At 48.7% G+C, this 12,930-nt stretch overlaps 1 long non-coding RNA gene and 1 pseudogene across 1 annotated transcript in view; one reads left to right on the forward strand and one right to left on the reverse strand.

Moving 5' to 3' along the window:
* LOC125947796 (uncharacterized) overlaps positions 1-12,930 on the forward strand; it is a 290,580-nt gene that overhangs the window by 79,216 nt on the left and 198,434 nt on the right. The gene's annotated exons all lie outside the window — the stretch shown is intronic.
* LOC119461523 (sodium-coupled monocarboxylate transporter 2-like) overlaps positions 1-12,930 on the reverse strand; it is a 243,821-nt pseudogene that overhangs the window by 4,713 nt on the left and 226,178 nt on the right.

The following is a 12,930-nucleotide window of genomic DNA, read 5'->3' on the forward strand; positions in this document are numbered from 1 at the left end:
CGTACACGATATCAGTGGTGGACGCGGCTGATGATCGACTGTCCAGTAGAGAGATCTCGTACGCGACGTCAGTGATCTGGCGTAGTACCTTGTAAGGCCTGGGGTAGCGGGAAAGAAGCTTTGACGACAAGCCAATGTGGCGGCAAGGCCTAAAGAGAAGGACCAAAGAGCCTGAATAGTAATTAACGACTCTGTGATGGCTATTGTAGCGGGCCTTCTGGGAGAACTGGGAGGCATAAAGACGATCCCTTGGAATCTGGCGAGCCGTTGCAGCCGGGACGGGGCAGAGTGATGAGAGCGTAGACGGTGGAATAATTGAATGAATGAATGAATGAATGAATGAATGAATGAATGAATGAATGAATGAATGAATGAATGAATGAAAAACTTTATTTCCTGAGCTTTTGAGCGCATGCGACGGATGGAAGTGGTTCACACTTCACGGGAATCCATATGCTGTTCTCGCCGCCTGGCCCCTGGTTACGAGCCAAAGCTGGTCTTATAGGGCGGTGCTGGACAGCAAGATCTTAATTGACCGCAAATTGGCATCGCTGAGCTGATCGCTGCGTATGTCCGATAAATCGGATATCGCGAAAACACAGGTGTCGGAATAGTGCACTGACAAGTCGGGAGGATCCACTGGATGACGGGATAGGCAGTCCGCATCCTGGTGCAGTCTGCCAGACTTGCAAATGACGTCAAAGCTGTATTCTTGCAATTTCAGTGCCCAGCGACCAATTCGTCCAGTCGGATCTTTGAGGGAAGACAACCAGCAAACCGCATCGTGGTCTGTGATGACCGAAAACGTGCGGCCGAACAAGTATGGTCGAAACTTTTCGACAGCCCAAACTAGTGCGAGGCACTCGCGCTCAGGGATCCAAAATTTGCACTCTGAGGAGGAAAGAAGGCGACTAGCATAGGCGATGACGCGGTCGCGTCCTTGTTTCTGTTGGGCGAGAACAGTGCCGATGCCATGTCCACTGGCGTCGGTACGAAGTTGAGTGGGGGCTGACGGGTCAAAATGGGCCAAGATGGGTGGTGACGTAAGTAAAGTCGTGAGCGTGTGAAACGCAGTGGCCTGTTCAGGACCCCAAGAAAATGACGTTTCCTTCTTCAAGAGCTGCGTGAGTGGACTGGCAACGTAGGCGAAGCTGTTGAGAAAACGTCGAAAATAGGAGCACAAGCCGACAAAGCTCCGTACGTCTTTAGTGCAACGTGGCATAGGGAAGTCTTTGACAACGCGAATTTTTTCTGGGTCAGGTTGCACGCCTTCAGCACTCACAAGGTGGCCAAGCACAGTGATTTCGCGGCGGCCAAAATGGCATTTGGCAGAGTTGAGCTGAAGGCCTGCTCGCCTGAAAACTTCAAGAACTGCCGACAAGCCCTGGACTAGGGGCTCCACCCACCCGCTCCTTAGACCTGTTATATTTATTAAACGCATTCATATAAATCCTTGCGGACCCCGGCATAAAACACCTTTACGTTAAAAAGCAACAAATCCGCAGACACGTACCTAAGCACTTGTTAGGAGTTGTGAATGCGAAGGCATTCCAATTGAACGCCGCTGAGGGGTCTTTCGAGTTATGAACTTCTCGCGGGCAAGCGAGCTCGTTGAGACGCCTGGCGCGTTTTGATTTGGCCTTACCAAGGCGCAGTTAGAACGCAGCCGAGAGCTTGCGCGGACAAGGAAAGCGCCGATAACAGGCTTCCGAGAGCGAGGATACCGTGGTGTCATGGCGATGCCCTCTCCCCTCACGCAATACCGCGGCAGTGAGGGGAGAGGGAATCGTTCTGCTCTGTCAGGACCCGAGCCGGCAAGTGTGAGCTAGCGAGCGCGCTCCTCGCGCGGTATTGACGTGGCGTCGCAGCCAGTGGGAATTCAGGTGCCGTTTCGCTGCTACAGACGCCTACTTTTTCGCTCAATGAGCCATTTGACGCTTTCGTGTCAAAATAACGGAATGGCGTCTACGTGCAAAGTAATTATTTACAATAAAACCCTTAACAGGCCTCGTCATCTTTCGCGTGTGAGGGTCGTCGCCGATGGACTCACCGAAAACGAGGCTGACTGCTAGAGACACCACCATATGCGTGAGGAAGCCGACGATGCCGATCCAGATGAACGAGATGTGGTAGAACTGGAAGATTCCACTGTATGCAAAAAAAAGAGACAACATTCGCACATTGCGAGAAAACGCAACGTCTAAGGGTGCGTTCACACTGGAGCTCTCGTCACGCGCGACCAAATGCTCATTATTGTCGCCAGCCAACTCCCGCAAGGTGCGCTGTGCATATGGACGGAAGTTCGCCAGATCATTTCTTGCAGGTTTGTTCCGAATTCATGGTTAGCGCGCAAGAGCATTTTGTACATCCTTATCATCATCATCAGCCTATTTTTTACGTCCACTGCAGGACTAAGGCCGCTCCCAGCCTTTTCCAATTAGCCCTGTAATTAATTACAGGGGTAATTTCAACTTGAGCCTGCTGATTTCCTAATTTTATCACCCCGCCTAATTTTCTGCCGTGCTCGACTGCGCTTCCGTTCCCTTGGCGCCCATTCTGTAACCCTAATGGTCCACCGGTTACCCATCCTACGCATTATACATGGCCTGCCCAGCTCCATTTCTTCCTGTTAATGTCAACTAGCATATCGGCTAGCCCCGTTTGCTCTCTGATCCACACCGCTCTTTTCCTGTCTCTTAACGTTACGCTCAACATTATTCGTTCCATCGCTCTTTGACCGGTCCGTAAATTCGGTACATGTGTGTATAAAAAAAAGAGAAAAAGTAAGAAAACACGCAGATTCCACGCACCGTGCGTATAAGGAAGCTTAGCTTTCACAGTGAGCCAGCAAGGCAAGGTCACGCGTTCTGATTGGCTTGCGACAAGCGATGCTTTTTTCCCCCTTTTTTTCGGCGACGAAAATCAGTCTCGGACCGATCGGCATGACAACGGCTTTTTCGGGTCGCGCGACAAAGCTTTAGAAGTATGAATGGGGTTTTAAAGTTTAGGTAAAATGATTTCTTGTTGAACACAATCATAGGCCTCAGACACCCGAAGGTCTTTGATGATGCTCAACATGAAATCCTTTGGTAATATAAACTGTTATTGCGTACCAGAGCTTGCGTAAGATCTTTCAAAAAGTTATTTGACTAACCGGATGCAGTACGTGAGCGTCGCAAATAATAATTCCGCAATATTGACCACTTACCAAAGTGTACCACAAGGTTTCATATTCGGACTGCTGTTTATCCCATTGCTCCATGATATCACAGTCCATCAATATTTTGAGGGATTAAAAAAAGCTATTAAGAGACTATGATGATATCTACAACATACCTGATTCTCCAGATTTGATTATGTGTGCAGATGACATTAACATATTTTTACTGCAACTACTTTAGTGGACTTTGAACATAAAGTAAATGTATATTTAGTAAAACTTTGCGCGTGGCTTCAGGTAAACATATTCAGCATCAACTTAACAAAAACGAGCTATATTGTATTCAGGCCCATTAACCCTTTATTATCGAGTTTGCCTACCGGCAAAACATACCAGAAAAGAATGTTTTTCTTTTTGCTGAGGTTTGGTACTCAGTTCAAAGTTTCTGGCTAAATGTCTTCGGCCAACACTGAATGACAGGCAGCAAGCGACGTTTGTTGGTTTAGAGCAGGAACACAGGCTCAGGAAGAAGTTTGGCACGCGATTCGCTTTCTTTTGAAAGCACCGTCAGAGGTGACATACCGATGCAAGACCTCCGGCTGCAGTGGTGTCGCACGCGTGATGTAAAGCAAATGAAATGTACACTTATGGTTCACATATGAGGAGAGCTGTCTGTACCAATTCCGAACGAAGCCACAGGTGGCTTGGGGTGAAGCCCACTTCCACTTTTTGGCCTGGTGTTTCCCCCTTACTGCTGTGAAAATTTTCCGCAAAATATTTTTTCTTTTCGTTGATCATGCTTCTTCTTGATTAATTTTGCACAGTCAGATAGAAAATAAACATTTCGTTCGAGCATTCATATGTGCTGTCTTGTCGAAACCTGAAACAGTTTGGACAAATTTTGTGGATGCGTAATGTAAAGCTACAGTAAAATATCCGGGCCACGATTTGTTTGAAGCGTTTTATATTAAGACAGCTACTGACGATTACAAGTTACCCTCCTCCCTATCCATGCTTTTTCTCCTCAACTCGTTCACTGAGTGATTGGGGTTAAGCTCCGCTTTCACTGGCCCTACGTCATAATGTGACGTTGTGTCGTCAACTGCCGGTTGTCTTGGAGTCAGCGTGCGAAGCCTTTCCAAGCTCTCCACTAGCCACCTGGCCGTCGATCCCTAGCGACAGCTATCCAAGCAGTGTGCGTTGCGAGCGTTCTGTCGCAGCGCCGACTGTGTCCGGTATTCCCGTAATCGCAGGCGAGCTGGGCGTTTTGTCGGGTAGGCGGAGGCATGAACTAAAGCCCCTACATACACTGTTGTGATGAAGGGGCTTTAGTAGGGTGGCTAGAATAGCCACCCTAGCTTTAGCGTAAACGTGAGTGGCCTGAGCGGCTTGCACGGTGCAGCCACGTAGTGGCGCAGAGCTTAACCAGCCAAACAAGTTTAACCAAGTGTGAAACATTTTAAACATTTAAAAAGACCACGTGTCCACGATTACGCTCCTGCCGGAAATTTACGCATGCAGCTAAGTAACCTTTGGTTAGGGCTATTGACCCTTTTCGCGGAGCAGTTTGTTTTAGAGAAACGAGATGGCGCTCACGGCGGCGCGCCATGCCTCTCCTCAGCGACCGCGCACGAATACGAAACCATTACCGCTTCTACCTTGCTTCTGTGCGATCAGCTGTCGGAAATGCGACTGAGTTTTCGCTAACACACTGTACTCCAATCATGCTAGTTTGAATCATGTGGATTGAAGATGTGTGCAGTAGTTGGCTGCAAAAATAGTGACTGGTATGTTAAGGAATAGAATGAATCTGTGTGGCCAAGTTCGCGGACCGCTGCTGCAACTGTCCGAATGTGTCACCGGCACTTCGTGATGCACGGATTTCCTCGAGGATACAGAAATTTGCTCATCTGCCAGCCTTGTATCGCTAACCTTCAAAGAAAGGCCTTCATCCCCAGAACGTCGGCAAGAGTGAGTACCACTCGTTAAACAATGAAAAAGGGAGTATCGCCGCTTCCTGTCATAGTAAATGTTTCGCGCACGTTATCTATACACATCTGTCCCAAGTGGCAGGGAAACTTACGCCCACTCTATCGCCGACGTATCAAGAATAAGTGAATGGGCGCCCACTTGAATATATGCGCACTGTATACGCACAATAAATGACGAACTACACCTATGGCGCACGAATGGTCGAAGCTGAATGTTTCGTGACGGTCCACAAGAGTGCACGAGTTGCTAGCTGTAATATATATTTGCTACAAGGTATTACAATGTACAAAACAGCTAGGTTTCAAGCCTTGTGCCCACCAAGAATAAATATATCGGAACTGAGCACACCCGCGAGAGATTAGGCAGCAAATAATCATATAGTGGCCGCACCGAGGAACTTCACTGAGTCAGAAACTGACAAACCACTGCTTAAAAATATTTGCCGAATAAAGAACAAAGAGCAAAACACACTAATCCTGACTGAATTCATAATCGGAAAGCTTGGAATACATATTTATCCCCGCTTTTAGAACAAGCGCCATATGCGCTGCTTGCGCCGTTTGGACATAGCTTAATAAGCTACGAAAGCGCTTTTCCATGTTCTCTGAAGCGGTGATCAAAGCTTCGTGTCGTCCACCTAGTCACCGTCTACGATATCTCCGAAAACAGAGGTTTTCTAAGCCGCGCCGGCGTCATACACTTCCATTGTAAACAAGGAGGCAACGGAGGCAGTTGAGGCAAGCAATGGGCGCGTCACCACGTGATCAAACATGGCAGCGCCCACGGGATCGCCGCGAAAAGGGTGAATATTAGCTCTGTGTTTGTCTGGTTGTGCTCTTTGCCACCAGGTGGCTGCACCGTGCAGGCCGTTCACGTTTGCGACTCCGTAAACTCGCAGATGCTGGCGCCGATTCAATACCGACAGCCGATACGCTGCAGCAACTCCGTTCGCCTGTTGCCTTGCAGAGGGAGACGAAGTCGCAGCTTGTCATGTCGCGGATTGCTAGATTTGCAGCCCATAACGTAACAAGGGCGATCCATAGTGCTCGCGAAAAGACAGTGCGAGAGCAACACTGACCGGATTTGACGGCGCCTTCAGTTCGGAACAAGTTGCAAACGAGCACATATACGTTGTTTTGCTTATCTCATCGCAAAACGCTTCCGGTAAACGCCACAAATGCATCTCGGTGTGTAAAGAACTATGGCTGCAGCTGCGTCGCATGCTGCTCGCTCACCAAGTGAGCCACTAGGAAGCTCAACTACGCGCGTATCGGCGAGCTCGGTGCATGCACTGCTGCGACCCGCTCACCTCGGTAACGGCGGAGGGTCGTACGAGCCGGCCGTGAGGGTCTGGTTGAACTCGGCGCACCCTCTGGTGGACGTGGGCAAGTCGTCCGCGTCGCGCGGGTACACGATGGAGCCAAGGGCCAGCCACCAGGACGTGGACATGGCCACCACGATTCCCGCGATGGCACCCTGCGCAGTGCGTAGTCTGTTGCGTGCACCTTACATAGGAGGACTTAAATGGAGCATAAAGAGAAGCATTATTCGAGGCCGTATTAGTAAATTACCCCTGTACAACGCCAGAAATGCCACTCTTACCGTGAGAAGAAGCTTGGTAAGCTAGAATTAAAAGCCGAAAAAAAAAAAGCGTAGCTTGCACTGGAGGCGCAATGCTAAAGAGACAGCGGAGCTGATGGGAACCTAGCTAGTCCTGGCTTTTGGGCTAGGCTAAGCACTACCAAGTCATTTCCCGGAATTTATTGATTATTGATCGACTACCGATTAGCTATCGATTGGCTAGGCTAAGCGCTACCAAGTCATCCCCAGCATTTCCCGGAATTTCTTGATTATTGATCGATTATCGACGTCTATTGATCGATATTGATTGGCTATTGATTGACTATCGATGACTGACTAAGCTACTTCCAACCATGCTTAGCTAGACTTACCCAGGCTCAGCTTCGCTAGTTCACAGGGATATGTGCCACTGCGCTTGGACCCTTTCTGCACTACAGCCAGGATTGGCCCACATTTTCTGTTCGTGGATGACACATTACGCCCGGCTTAAACAGCTCCGTTGTTAAAAAAAAAGAAAAAGGAAAACGAAAACACGCAGGAAACTGGTGGCGACGCCGCCTTGAAGTTCCAGCACAAGCTCGCTGTGACATCATGGGTGTTTACGGCGTTTATTACTCTGGCCTAGTAATATTTTCAATCCTGAGATAAAAGAATGTTGGGCCCGAAGGAGAGAGAGGGAGAGATAAAAATCAAAGGAAAGACAGGAATGTTAACCAAAAAACGTCTCCGGTCTTGTACTGTGTAAGGGGGGAAGTGGTACTAAAGGCTAGACAAAAGAAGTACCGAATCTATGGGTGAGCGATAGGTTACTATGTGGGCGCTGGTCACACAATCTTTCAAGGCACCACATCATCGCGCACACTTAGTGTCACAAGCAGATATACAACGTCTCATAGTCCACTGTGTTACACAGTCAAATCCCCCGAAGAAACTCACAACAAGCTTCGCTATGCTCCCATTTTCTCGATAGGAGAGGGGCTACTGATTCTTTTTTAACACGAAAGTGTTTTATGCCGGGGTCCACCAAGACTTCACTGACGTATTTCCGTCACGGAAATACGTCATAGAACATAATACAAAGAAAGAAACCAGAAGAAAAAGTTCCGCAAGCATGCAAAATTTGGAAATCGAACCCACGACCTCTCGGTCCGCGAGGATAGATCGCCGAGCGTTTAACCCATTGCGCCACAAACGCATTTGCAGAGTGCTACACAGACGCGCCTTATATATCTAAAGCCCAGACCACACGTACGCTTGCAAACGCGCGCGAGCTCGCGTCCGCGCGCCCACGCATGCGCAGACGGTGCGGCACGGCTCGTACGCGTCGAAACGCGGCGCGATCTCGCTGATCAGCTCCTCTCAGTTATCGCGCGCCTGGGCTGCCTCGCGTCGGCGCGCCTGGCTACGCAGCGACGGCGCGGTACATTCAACTCTCAGTTAAGCAGAATTATACCATGCAAGAAAGTGCTTCTTCTTCACTTTTTGGGCTGATCTAACAGCTCCAAAAAGATAAAAATTACGTTTATAAATATCGAAGCATTTTGAAGCACTGCCAACAACGAAATACGAAGTGGCGTCTGCCAAGGTGTAAACAAGTGATGCCAGTGAGCGCGCGCTGTCGCGCGTATTTGTGGATGCAAAACGCCATTCCTCGCTAGGCGCGGCAACCGCAAGGCGCGTAGACGCGAGCTTACGCGCGTCCGCAAGCGTACGTGTGGTCTGGGCTTAACACTCCTCCGTGTACCCGCGCTCTTGCTCGGGGCGGTGCCGCCGCCTACGAGCAGAAAGGAGAAGTACTGCATTATGACACTAACGCGCACCGACAGTGAACGCTTCGGTGGTCTCAGCACTACGACGCCTCGATGCCAGCATTCGAAGGGACGCTGGCATCAAGAAGCACTACCAACGCCACCTAGGTGGCGTTCACCGTACTCAGCACAGCGGAGCGTGGCCTCCGCAATTAGCTCTGAAAATGTTTCTAAAGTTGATCGCGGAGGCTGCAATTACGACGCGCTGTACGCGCTGATTTGACTCGGTGACGATTCAGTTACGTGCTTTGTCTTGCGCGTTGTATTAGTGTGTCAGTTACGTGCTTCGTCTTTCGCGTTGTGCTAGCGTGTGCAGCGTAGTGCAGCTTCCATATGCACGACGGTTGCTCATGGTCATCGACGTTGGTAGTCGTGATGGAGGAGACGTGCCACCAGGCGTCAGCGTGGGTGCATCAACGCCTAAGGGCGCTTTAGCCACAAAACACCAATAGACATTATATATCAATGTGCAATAAACATTACACTACTTCTGTGAAGACACGTTTCACTTTCGTGTTCTATACCGATTCCTATATAAGAGGGATCAACCACATTTTTTAAATTAATCAACCTGTTTATTGCGTGCTTGTGACGCATACAGTTCTTCGCTCGACATTCATACTCCGAGCCTACTCTACCTGCTGATGTCTCGAGGCCCAGTACGTTGACGCGCCAAGTTGCGAACCGAAACAAACGCAGGTTTCAAAGATGTAGAGGTGATGCCGTTTGTTTCATATTTTATCTGGCATGATCAAGTTCGTTATTCACGAGATCTATATTTTCTGTTGCTAGCACTACCTGAAACATCAATGTAATTCGTGGTACACTAAGTTCACCCGGTCTGTTCACGGACTCGCAATTCCACTCGCAAGGACAGACGCTGAAAGAGAACTTGGTTTGCCCGCCCGCACAACAGCACAAGATTCTCTAAGTGCCTCTAAGTGCCGCCAACGTGCCCTAGATTGTTTGTTATGGCTGCAACTGTCAACCAGCCTCTCTCGCGGGGATGCAACATTGCTCTAGCACCTATAGCTGGGTGGGACATTTGCGAGCACGTGTTCCTTACGTCCTTTAATGGCTGATGCGCCACCGTGCGACAATTGTGGGTCCGAAGAAACGATCGAGCACCTGTTGTTCACTTACCCTCGACACGACGTTCAACGCGTCTCTTTACGAAGCGCAATAAGTCAACTGGACTCTAGCACGTTTCCTGAAACGAAAGTTCTGGGACCCTGGTCACATCCGTCTCTGGCGCAGAAAGCTATTTGAGCACTACTGTAGTTTTTGAAGACAACCGGCCTCAGTGACCGATTGTAGTCCTGATGTGCGTCTTACTGTGTGTGTGCAGTGTTCATACTCTCTCCATCTTTCTATTCCCCCTTTCCCTTACCCCCAGTGTAGAGTTGCAAACGTGACTCTCGTCCGGTTGACCTCGCCTAACTTACCTCTTCTTGCTTTCCCTCTCTCTTTTCGACAAGAAGGTAGATAACGGCATAAAACGGAGTGGGATCTACAAAGTTCTTTTCAGGGACAGTTGCTAGATTCAAGGAAACTTACACCCTTGCAAAGATTAGGTAGTTAAGAGTATTTATCGCTATGCTTAGCGTTGCCAGAATGCTAATTTCGTGCTACGCCGGCGCAGGTCTGAACGCTGCTAATGTGTCACGTGTCACGAACTTTTGCTGGCAGCAGTTTAGAGACGTGCCGTCGGGTGTCATTCCGCGCTTTCATCTTATCGCTGGTTCACAATACCGCCTTGTCATTTTTAAACGCAGAAATGTACTAGCTCAAGGAGGATTGTTTCCAACATTCCCAACTCGTTTCCCAGTAAACTGTACCATTACTTAAACCGTACCGTAAGTTCCCCTTAACGCTCGTTGAAGTTCGGGCACCACTTGTTGTATAGATTCGGCAGGATCCGAAGTGAGTTCAGATAATTTTAGATCTAAGAGGACGGCAGCCCAACCAGGGTCGAAGCCACGCGTAGCTGCCATGGCCACCCTCACCTTTTTCTTGCAGCAAGGGAAGAAGGTGCCTAGGACGAAGATGGCCAGCAAGGGACCGGATAGGGCTCCGACCAGCGAAGCTGAAGCCTGCGATAACGACAATTAACGCTGTTAAAAAATGAAGCCCTCTTTAAAGCACACTTCAGGCAGCTTTCCTGAATTTTGCATCGGCGTAACCGTTTGAGTAGACGTTTCCCATCACGATGCAGACCAATAACTTCGCCAATCAGCGCTAAAGCCACCACTAGCGGTTTTTCTTGCGTGAAAGGACAGAGTGCATTCGAAGGAGCGTTCGAGGATATTACACGGATAACTCGTGGTGACCGTACTTTCTAATGATGCATTCCATTTTCCGTCCTTATCGTGCGAAGCATGGCCCATTCTACTGAAATAACAAGACCTTTCACTACTGCGATCTGAACAAATGCGTCACAGTTATCACGGTAAGGTCTCATGGCTATAGCCCAAAGCGGCACTGGTAGCTATTGGTGAATTGGGCTTTCAGACGAAGCTGATGACAGGTTTTGTCAAGGTGAAGAGGAAGAGCTGGCAAGTATACCAAGTCCGATGGGGGTGAAATGCAAAAACAGCCGTGCTCCGTGCATTGGGTGCACGTTAAGGAACTCCAGGCGGTCAAAATGATTCTGGAGTCCCCCGCGACCGTGTGGCTCACAAACAGATTGTCGTTTTAGCACACAAATCTCCATAATTTAATTTTTAATACTAGGTCATATACCCTCTCTTTCAAAGCACCGTCTAACTAAGTTTTCTGTTCTTATTCTTTCAATATATTCGCTTAATTTACAAGCTCTAACCTATTTACGTTAACGCCGTTATCTTCGTCTCAAATGATGATCATATGTCTCAGATACCATGATCATATATTTCCTTGCCCAACCTTGTCAACCGCTGCTGCGGTGGCTTAGCGGACAGGGCGTTGCGTTGCTAAGCCCGAGGTCGCGGGTTCAATTACCGGCCACGGCGGCTTCGTTTAGACGGAAGCGAAATGCAAGAACGCTCGCTTGCCGTGCATCGAGTGCGCGTTAAAGAACCTCACAGGTGGTCAAAATTATTCCGTAGGCCCCCACTACGGCATATCATATGAGATATCATATCATATCATCATATGAGAGTTATGGCACGTGATAACCCGGAACTTAATCTTAAGGCACCTTTGTGTGACACATTCAGGTGGAATGTTGCATAACACTACTTGTATCAAGCACTCAAAGGTGTTTCTTCTACGGCGAAGAGGGATATTGGGCATGGAAACCAGGGAGATGGAGTCGGCGTCGGCCTGCCAAAAAGGGGAGCCCGTGATAGGGTGGCACCAATCAATCATGTGGAGCAGACGCTATTCGGTGGAGAGGATAATACGAAACACTTTGGAAACTGGCTATGTGAACGACGCACCCTCTAGAAGTGGGTGCTTTTGGGCATTTATCTTGGAGAACGCAACAACGGGCAGTACTCCGACGCAGCGTAGCTCGCGCTGTATAAAATTTGTTGCTGATCAGCGATGCATAATCACATAACAGCAAAACAAGATGTTCAACGAAAGAGGAATAGGGCCCAAGGATATTTCAACGTAACACGAATATGCGCGAAGAGAATGAGATGATTGCTAGTCCTGAACACCCGGTGAGTAAGAGTCGGAAGAGTTCGACGATAAATTAAGAGCGATGAGCCGGCAGCTAATGCTCTTAGCTGTTGTAGTTGTCAGTCATCGTGAAAGGAGACAGATATCTCTCCAAACATTTTCTTTTTTGTCTCTGTGTATGAATACGGTTCGGCATTTTTCAAATTTTATTAATGGGCGCTCACCATTTCACTCGACGAAGTCTCTGTCCAGTGAAGTACTAGAACGATCGTCACATTTTTACGCTTTTTATTAAGACACATCTCTGTCTTTAGAAAACATTTCCTTACCCCTTTACTTGTCATGAAAAAAAAATTAAAAAAGCACTGACCTGTATGATAGATTCCATGGTACCAGTGAGAAAGGCGATCGATATGGAGAGCAGGCCGTAGGCTGCGGCTGAAATTTCGGGGATTCAGTTCTGGGCCACGTTATCACCTAAGCACTAAGTATAAGGTCAAGGCTCACCCATCGCCTTCGTGAGTCGCAGCGCGGCGCCGTCGCTGATGTTGACCCGAGGCCGAACGAAGTCGTCCCAAGTCACGGCTGCCAGGGCGTTGTAGCCCGACGAAAGCGTGCTGGGAGGAGATTTCGGAAACAATTATACCTATGAGCTTCCAAGAGGATCGTCGTGGTAAAGCTACATTGAATGTTAAGGCATAACTGTCTATAACAGCACTTCCGCACACGACATAGAGGGAGAGAGAGAGAGAGAAATAAAAGGAAAAGCAGGCAGGTTAACTA

This window comes from Dermacentor silvarum, chromosome 8 (genome assembly GCF_013339745.2).
Source record: "Dermacentor silvarum isolate Dsil-2018 chromosome 8, BIME_Dsil_1.4, whole genome shotgun sequence".
NCBI classification, from domain to species: Eukaryota; Metazoa; Arthropoda; class Arachnida; order Ixodida; family Ixodidae; genus Dermacentor; species Dermacentor silvarum.